Source organism: Amblyraja radiata, unplaced genomic scaffold (genome assembly GCF_010909765.2).
Source record: "Amblyraja radiata isolate CabotCenter1 unplaced genomic scaffold, sAmbRad1.1.pri scaffold_677_ctg1, whole genome shotgun sequence".
Lineage (NCBI taxonomy): Eukaryota > Metazoa > Chordata > Chondrichthyes > Rajiformes > Rajidae > Amblyraja > Amblyraja radiata.
This window is the reverse complement of record NW_022630699.1, coordinates 61,089-70,134: the sequence shown is the minus strand read 5'-3', so window position 1 is coordinate 70,134 and position 9,046 is coordinate 61,089. Positions and strand designations below refer to the sequence as shown.

Genomic DNA, 9,046 nt, shown 5'->3' with positions numbered 1-9,046 from the left:
AGGAATAATATTGCATCAAGTTTCATCAGACTGGCGTTGCCGTGTGTAGCGAGACCGATGCTCAGCCTCTGTTCTTTAGTGTTTAGAGGAATGAGGGGTGACCTGAATGAAATGTCCATAGAATGGATGTATGCCGGGTGTCATGTTATGCTGCATGTAAGTATTTAATTGTTCCATTGTACATGTGAGAATTTAACACTCTTGACTCCTGGTTTTTCCCCTGAGTGAAGAGTCCAGATCTAGGGGTCAGTATCTGTGACTGGGCTGGTGGTCGCTGTGTTTCTGGGGTGGCTTGTTTCTGACTCTGAGGAACGGTGGAACAATGCAGGGCTGCCCAGCTCCACCCAGTGTAAATGTGCTTGGGATTTCTGTCTTCATCACTGTGTCTACCAGTGGTACCTCCATCCCCCAGCTACCGTTGGTCATTTGCCGTTTCAATATATTGAGGACAGAGGAAGCCAGTTATTCGACCCACAGTGTCTTTGCCGGTTGTGCAGGAGTTCATCGGTCAGATCCCACCTTCTGGTAACCAGTTTTCAAGCACACATTGTAGTGTATAAGTTTCTTCAAAGGTAATTTTAGCTGAGTTCCCAGATCTGTACTGATCCAATGGTGCGAGCAGAAACGTTTCATAGCAAACGTTTCATAGCATTCATAGCAAAAATGATTTGAGTATAGGAGGCAGGGAGGTTCTACGCAGTTGTACAGGGTCTTGGTGAGACCACACCTGGAATTATTGCGTACAGTTTTGGTCTCCTAATCTGAGGAAAAGAATCTCTTGTCACCAGAGCGAGTACAGAGAAGGTTCACCAGACTGATCCCTGGGCGTCAAGGACTTTCATATGAAGAAAGACTGGATAGACTCGGTTTGTACTCGCTAGAATTTTGAAGATTGAGGGGGGATCTTATAGAAACTTACAAAATTATTAAGGGGTGGACAGGCTAGATGCGAGGAAGATTGTTCCCGATGTTTGGGAAGTCCAGAACAAGGGTTCACAGTTTAAGGATAAGGGGGGAAATCTTTTAGGACCAAGATGAGGAAACATTTTTCACACCGAGTGGTGCAATCTGTGGAATTCTCTGCCACAGAAGGTAGTTGAGGCCACAGTTCATTGGCTATATTCTGAGAGGGAGTTATTAGATGTGGCCCTTGTGGCTAAAGGAATCAGGGGGTTATGGAGAGAAGCGCATGGTTACGGATACTGAGTTGGATGATCAGGCATGATCATATTGAATGGCGTTGCAGGCTCGAAGGGCCGAATGGCCTACTCTGCACCTATTTTTCTATGTTTATTATGAGTTCCAGATCTGTACTGAGCCTGTGGTGGGAGGTCTACACTCTTTCAGCTAATTCCTGTATCACCGTGCTAACTGCTCCTCCTCCTTTCATCCCTCATCTCATTACTCTAAACACCTCAATTGATGCTCTCGTGAAATTTAGCCTTTCCAATCATTTATCAAAGTTCCAAATACAGTGAATAATTTCCAGACTTATTCCAATTAACCACCTAACTGCCCGTGACTTTGCCAATTGTAACCTTTCTTGGAATTAGAAATGTGAGGTAAATGTTTGACTTGTGTTTACGTGTCGGTACAGCATTTGTTTTATTTGAGCAGAAGTTGTGAGCAGCCAATTCCACCCATGACATGTGTGACAGGATCTGTTGGGGGAGAGAGTTCACCATTGGGACTCATCGAGATTTTAAAGTAGACGTGGTGTGCAACCTAAATGGGAACTTGAGGTTGTGTTATCCGTTTTGATTTCACACCTGCAGCATCTGTGGGTTTGAGTTTAGACCTGCAGCATTTGCCGGTCTTTATTTCACATTTGCAGCACTGGGGAGCAGCAGACAAAATACTCACAGGCACCATACTGTTACCCACACACCCTGTCCCCACCTCGGCAGGGTGGGGACAGGGTGTGTGGGTAACAGTATGGTGCCAGATGGGGTGACTGTGGGAAATGTGAGGCCATCCTCGCCAGCAGACAATGAAGCAGCAATGCTGTATTGTGTGAATGTTTTTGTAATATTATACAATGAACATGTTGCCTTGCTACAGCAGCACCAAGAGTATTAGATAACATTTATCGACATAAATAAGGAATAATATTGCATCAAGTTTCATCAGACTGGCGTTGCCGTGTGTAGCGAGACCGATGCTCAGCCTCTGTTCTTTAGTGTTTAGAGGAATGAGCGGTGACCTGAATGAAATGTTCATAGAATGGATGTATGCCGGGTGTCATGTTATGCTGCATGTAAGTATTTAATTGTTCCATTGTACATGTGAGAATTTAACACTCTTGACTCCTGGTTTTTCCCCTGAGTGAAGAGTCCAGATCTAGGGGTCAGTATCTGTGACTGGGCTGGTGGTCGCTGTGTTTCTGGGGTGGCTTGTTTCTGACTCTGAGGAACGGTGGAACAATGCAGGGCTGCCCAGCTCCACCCAGTGTAAATGTGCTTGGGATTCCTGTCTTCATCACTGTGTCTACCAGTGGTACCTCCATCCCCCAGCTACCGTTGGTCATTTGCCGTTTCAATATATTGAGGACAGAGGAAGCCAGTTGTTCGACCCACAGTGTCTATGCCGGTTGTGCAGGAGTTCATCGGTCAGATCCCACCTTCTGGTAACCAGTTTTCAAGCACACATTGTAGTGTATACGTTTCTTCAAAGGTAATTTTAGCTAAGTTCCAGATCTGTACTGATCCAATGGTGGGAGAAACGTTTCATAGCATTCATAGCAAAATGATTTGAGTATAATAATAATAATAATAATAACTTTATTTATAAAGCACTTTAAACAACTGCAGTTGCCACAAAGTGCTGTACATGAGAACTCATGAACAAAAAGCTATTACAAACAATTAAAAACCATTAAAAACCGTAAAACGAAGGACTATAAAAACACACTAAAAATTAAAAGACATTAAAAGCACTAAAAACAGGAGCAATGCCTCAGCCAGTGTCGAAAGCCAAAGAATAAAAATGTGTTTTTAGGGAGGATTTGAAGATGGACAGTGAGGGGGCCTGTCTGATGTGCAACGGCAAGGTGTTCCAGAGTGCCGGAGCAGCAACAGAAAAGGCTCTATCCCCTCTGAGCTTCCGCTTAGACCTTGGTACCTCAAGGAGCAGCTGATCAGCTGACCTGAGGCACCGGGCAGGAGCATATAGGTGGAGCAGCTCAGAGAGGTAAGGCGGGGCGAGCCCATTCAACGATTTAAAAACAAATCAAAGAATTTTGAAATGAACTCGAAAGTGCACTGGGAGCCAGTGTAGGGAGGCCAAAATTGGCGTAATGTGCTCCCTCTTTCGAGTTCCAGTCAAAAGGCGAGCGGCAGCATTTTGAACAAGCTGGAGACGAGCCAATGAAGCTCGTGCGACTCCAGAGTAGAGTTACAGTAATCCAGCCTAGATGTAATAAAGGCATGGATTACTGTTTCAAAATGCTCCCGCTCGAGAATGGGCTTCACCTTTGCCAGCTTCCTTAGGTGAAAGAAGCTGGACTTAACCACCGCGCCTATTTGTTTGTCTAGTTTAAAATCACCGTCCATCCTAAAACCCAGGTTCAAGACGGTTGGCTTTACAGACAATGCCAGTGGACCCAAGTCAACAAAGGGAGGTTCACGGCAGCCATTGGGGCCAAACAAAATCACCTCTGTCTTCTCTTCATTAAGTCCCAGAAAGTTTAAGGCCATCCAGGACTTAATGTCCTCAAGACAAGACAGAAGTGATTTTAGAGAATAGTCTTCTTCCTTCCTGAGTGGCATATATAACTGGCTATCATCTGCATAAAAGTGAAAGGAGATGCCATGCCTTCTTAAAATTGAGCCCAGAGGAAGTAGGTATAAGGAGAAGAGCAGGGGCCCTAAAATTGAGCCCTGTGGAACCCCATATACCAAGGGAGTGGAGGAGGATTCAAAGCCAGCAAGGCTTACACGCATGGTTCTGTCTGCCAGATAGGACCTGAACCATCCCAGGGCACTGCCACAAATGCCCACTTGGTGCTGTAGTCTGGAAATTAAAATTCCATGGTCCACTGTATCGAAGGCGGCAGATAGGTCCAGCAAGACAAGAACCACATAATTACCTGAGTCGTTTGCCAGGAGGATGTCGTTGAAGATCCTTAGCAGAGCCGACTCTGTGCTATGCATAGCCTTGAATCCAGACTGGAAAACCTCCCGAATATTGTGCTCATCCAGGAAGAGTTTCAGCTGCGCATAAACTACCTTCTCCATGATCTTAGAGATAAAAGGCAACTTGGAGATCGGCCTAAAATTGGCCAGATCAGTTTGATCCAGGCCTGGTTTCTTAAGTAGTGGTTGCACTACAGCATGTTTAAAATTTATGGGGACAACCCCAGAACACAAGCTACTGTTTATAATGGCGAGAACCGACTGCCCTATACTCGGGGAAAACCTCTTTAAAAAGAAGAGGAGGGACAGCATCACAGGGGGAACCCGACGGCTTAATATGCCTAACCACATCCTCTAGACCCGACAATGTCAGAGGCACAAACTTTTCAAATGCCACCAGGCATGGGGCCGGAACAGAGGGGTCAGAGGCAGGAGCTGAGATGAGAGCCCTTATAGAAACGACCTTATTGATAAAGAAGTGCAGGAAGTCATTGCACAATTCGGACGATGCTTCCAAGCAAACAGGCTGTGGGGCATTTAAAACAGAATCAATAGTTTTGAATAATACGCGTGGGTCGTGACGCTTAGCCACTATTATTAGACAGGTAATATCTTTTCAGGTATATACCTAATATAATATTCAGGTATAGGAGCAGGGAGGTTCTACTGCAGTTGTACAGGGTCTTGGTGAGACCACACCTGGAGTATTGCACACAGTTTTGGTCTCCTAATCTGAGGAAAGACATTCTTGTCATAGAGGGAGTACAGAGAAGGTTCACCAGACTGATCCCAGACAGTGGGGCCCCGTTCCCCACAGCCTCTTGATGAACCTTTGGGCGGGTTTGGGTTTGGGCAGCGTCCTGTAGAGATGAGACGGATGATTCTCCTGTGAAGTGGGACTGGTGGTGGTATTGCAGACATCACCTGACATCATGGAGACCCTGCTGACAAAATTCCTCCAGGTTGTGTTCAAATCCTATCCATGTTACTGTATTCCTACCGGCAGAAAGGGTTAACAGGAATATTAAAAGTACTTTATGCACATTATACAGTAGAAGGTTGTCAAACCGGTTGGTCTTGTGTTCAGCAGCGAGACCGCTCCCTGTACTGACGAATGTGAGGCTTGAAATCCACACTGTGGACAGGCATCTGCTTGCACGCAGATACTGAGCATTGCACCCACAGAACTATAGCCGCACCTCGCAAATCAATATTCACCCGACTAGCTGCAACGAAGCAAGGAAGAAAGGTAATGCTACGCTTGTTATGGGAGATTTCAACATGCAGGTAGACTGGGAAAATCAGGTAGGGACTGGACCCCAAGAAAGGGAGTTTGTGGAGTGCCTCCGTGATGGATTCTTAGAGCAGCTTGTACTGGAGCCTAGCAGGCAGAAGGCAATTCTGGATTTAATGTTGTGTAACAAACCGGATTTGATAAAGGAACTTGAGGTTAATGAGCCATTAGGAGGTAGTGACCATAATATGGTCATGTTTAATATGTTCAGGAGGGGGGAGTGGGGTGTGGAGTGTTCAGGAGGGTGTAGTGGGGAGGGTTCAGGAGGTTGTGGAGGGTGTCGAGGGGGCTCGGCAGGGTGGGGACAGGGTGGGTGGGTAACAGCATGGTGCCAGATGGGGTGACTGTGGGAAATGTGAGGCCATCCTCGCCAGCAGACAATGAAGCAGCAATGCTGTATTGTGTGAATGTTTTTGTAATATTATACAATGAACATGTTGCCTTGCTACAGCAGCACCAAGAGTATTAGATAACATTTATCGACATAAATAAGGAATAATATTGCATCAAGTTTCATCAGACTGGCGTTGCCGTGTGTAGGGAGACCAATGCTCAGCCTCTGTTCTTTAGTGTTTAGAGGAATGAGGGGTGACCTGAATGAAATGTCCATAGAATGGATGTATGCCGGGTGTTATGTTATGCTGCATGTAAGTATTTAATTGTTCCATTGTACATGTGAGAATTTAACACTCTTGACTCCTGGTTTTTCCCCTGAGTGAAGAGTCCAGATCTAGGGGGTCAGTATCTGTGACTGGGCTGGTGGTCGCTGTGTTTCTGGGGTGGCTTGTTTCTGACTCTGAGGAACGGTGGAACAATGCAGGGCTGCCCAGCTCCACCCAGTGTAAATGTGCTTGGGATTTCTGTCTTCATCACTGTGTCTACCAGTGGTACCTCCATCCCCCAGCTACCGTTGGTCATTTGCCGTTTCAATATATTGAGGACAGAGGAAGCCAGTTATTCGACCCACAGTGTCTTTGCCGGTTGTGCAGGAGTTCATCGGTCAGATCCCACCTTCTGGTAACCAGTTTTCAAGCACACATTGTAGTGTATAAGTTTCTTCAAAGGTAATTTTAGCTGAGTTCCAGATCTGTACTGATCCAATGGTGGGAGAAACGTTTCATAGCAAACGTTTCATAGCATTCATAGCAAAAGGATTTGAGTATAGGAGCAGGGAGGTTCTACTGCAGTTGTACAGGGTCTTGGTGAGACCACACCTGGAGTATTGCATACAGTTTTGGTCTCCTAATCTGAGGAAAGACATTCTTGTCATAGAGTGAGTACAGAGAAGGTTCACCAGACTGATCCCTGGGATGTCAAGGACTTTCATATGAAGAAAGACTGGATAGACTCGGTTTGTACTCACTAGAATTTGAAGATTGAGGGGGGATCTTATAGAAACTTACAAAATTATTAAGGGGTTGGACAGGCTAGATGCAGGAAGATTGTTCCCCGATGTTGGGGAAGTCCAGAACAAGGGGTCACAGTTTAAGGATAAGGGGGAAATCTTTTAGGACCGAGATGAGGAAACATTTTTCACACAGAGAGTGGTGAATCTGTGGAATTCTCTGCCACAGAAGGTAGTTGAGGCCACAGTTCATTGGCTATATTTGAGAGGGAGTTAGATGTGGCCCTTGTGGCTAAAGGGAATCAGGGGGTATGGAGAGAAGGCAGGTACAGGATACTGAGTTGGATGATCAGCCATGATCATATTGAATGGCAGGTGCAGGCTCGAAGGGCCGAATGGCCTACTCCTGCACCTATTTTCTATGTTTCTATGAGTTCCAGATCTGTACTGATCCTGTGGTGGGAAGGTCTACAATCTTTCAGCTAATTCCTGTATCACCGTGCTAACTGCTCCTCCTCCTTTCATCCCTCATCTCATTACTCTAAACACCTCAATTGATGCTCTCGTGAAATTTAGCCTTTCCAATCATTTATCAAAGTTCCAAATACAGTTAATAATTTCCAGACGTATTCCAATTAACCACCTAACTGCCCGTGACTTTGCCAATTGTAACCTTTCTTGGAATTAGAAATGTGAGGTAAATGTTTGACTTGTGTTTACGTGTCGGTACAGCATTTGTTTTATTTGAGCAGCAGTGTGAGCAGCCAATTCACCCATGACATGTGTGACAGGATCTGTTGGGGGAGAGAGTTCACCATTGGGACTCATCGAGATTTTAAAGTAGACGTGGTGTGCAACCTAAATGGGAACTTGAGGTTGTGTAATCCGTTTTGATTTCACACCCTGCAGCATCTTGGGGTGGGTTTGAGTTTAGACCGCCGCATCTGGGCATCATGGGCGGTTTGAATTTCGACCTGCAGCATTCTGTGGGTTTCGAGTTTAGACCTGCAGGCACTTGCCGCGTCTATTTCACATTTGACAGCAATGGGGAGCAGGCAGAGACAACAATACTCACAGAGATGGATGGAGGATGTCAATTTGCTGTCATCCCTCCCCGGCCACCGAGGTCCTCCCACCCGCAGGCCCCCAGACAGTGGGGCCACGTTCCCCCACAGCCTCGTTGATGAACCTTTGGGCGGGTTTGGCAAGCGTCCTGTAGAGATGGGACGGATGATTCTCCTGTGAAGTGGGACTGGTGGTGGTACTGCAGACATCACCTGACATCATGGAGACCCTGCTGACAAAATTCCTCCAGGTTGTGTTCAAATCCTATCCATGTTACTGTATTCCTACCGGCAGAAAAGGGTTAACAGGAATATTAAACGTACTTTATGCACATTATACAATAGAAGGTTGTCAAACCGGTTGGTCTTGGGTTCAGCAGCGAGACCGCTCCCTGTACTGAGGAATGTGAGGCTTGGAATCCACACTGTGGACAGGCAGCTGCTTGCACGCAGATACTGAGCACTGCACCCACAGAACTATAGCCGCACCTCGCAAATCAATATTCACCCGACTAGCTGCAACGAAGCAAGGAAGAAAGGTAATGCTACGCTTGTTATGGGAGATTTCAACATGCAGGTAGACTGGGAAAATCAGGTTGGGACTGGACCCCAAGAAAGAGAGTTTGTGGAGTGCCTCCGTGATGGATTCTTAGAGCAGCTTGTACTGGAGCCTAGCAGGGAGAAGGCAATTCTGGATTAGGTGTTGTGTAACGAACCGGATTTGATAAAGGAACTTGAGGTTAATGAGCCATTAGGAGGTAGTGACCATAATATGGTCATGTTTAATATGTTCAGGATGGGGGGGTGGGGTGTGGAGTGTTCAGGAGGGGGGGGGGGGGGGGGGGGGGTGGGGTGAGGATGGTTCAGGTGGGTGGAGTGCGGAGGGTTCAGGAGGTTGTGGAGGGTGTCGAGAGGGCTCGGCAGGGTGGGGACAGGGTGTGTGGGTGACAGTATGGTGCCAGATGGGGTGACTGTGGGAAATGTGAGGCCATCCTCGCCAGCAGACAATGAAGCAGCAATGCTGTATTGTGTGAATGTTTTTGTAATATTATACAATGAACATGTTGCCTTGCTACAGCAGCAACAAGAGTATTAGATAACATTTATCGACATAAATAAGGAATAATATTGCATCAAGTTTCATCAGACTGGCGTTGCCGTGTGTAGCGAGACCGATGCTCAGCCTCTGTTCTTTAGTGTTTAGAGGAAT

At 46.3% G+C, this 9,046-nt stretch overlaps 1 long non-coding RNA gene across 1 annotated transcript; it reads left to right on the top strand.

The window, feature by feature from the left end:
- Positions 1–7,985: 7,985 nt before the first annotated feature.
- On the top strand, positions 7,986–8,752 carry LOC116970251. Its single transcript, XR_004411083.1, has 3 exons — positions 7,986–8,087; positions 8,214–8,375; positions 8,721–8,752. It is a non-coding gene; the product is annotated as an uncharacterized LOC116970251 (long non-coding RNA).
- Positions 8,753–9,046: the final 294 nt, after the last annotated feature.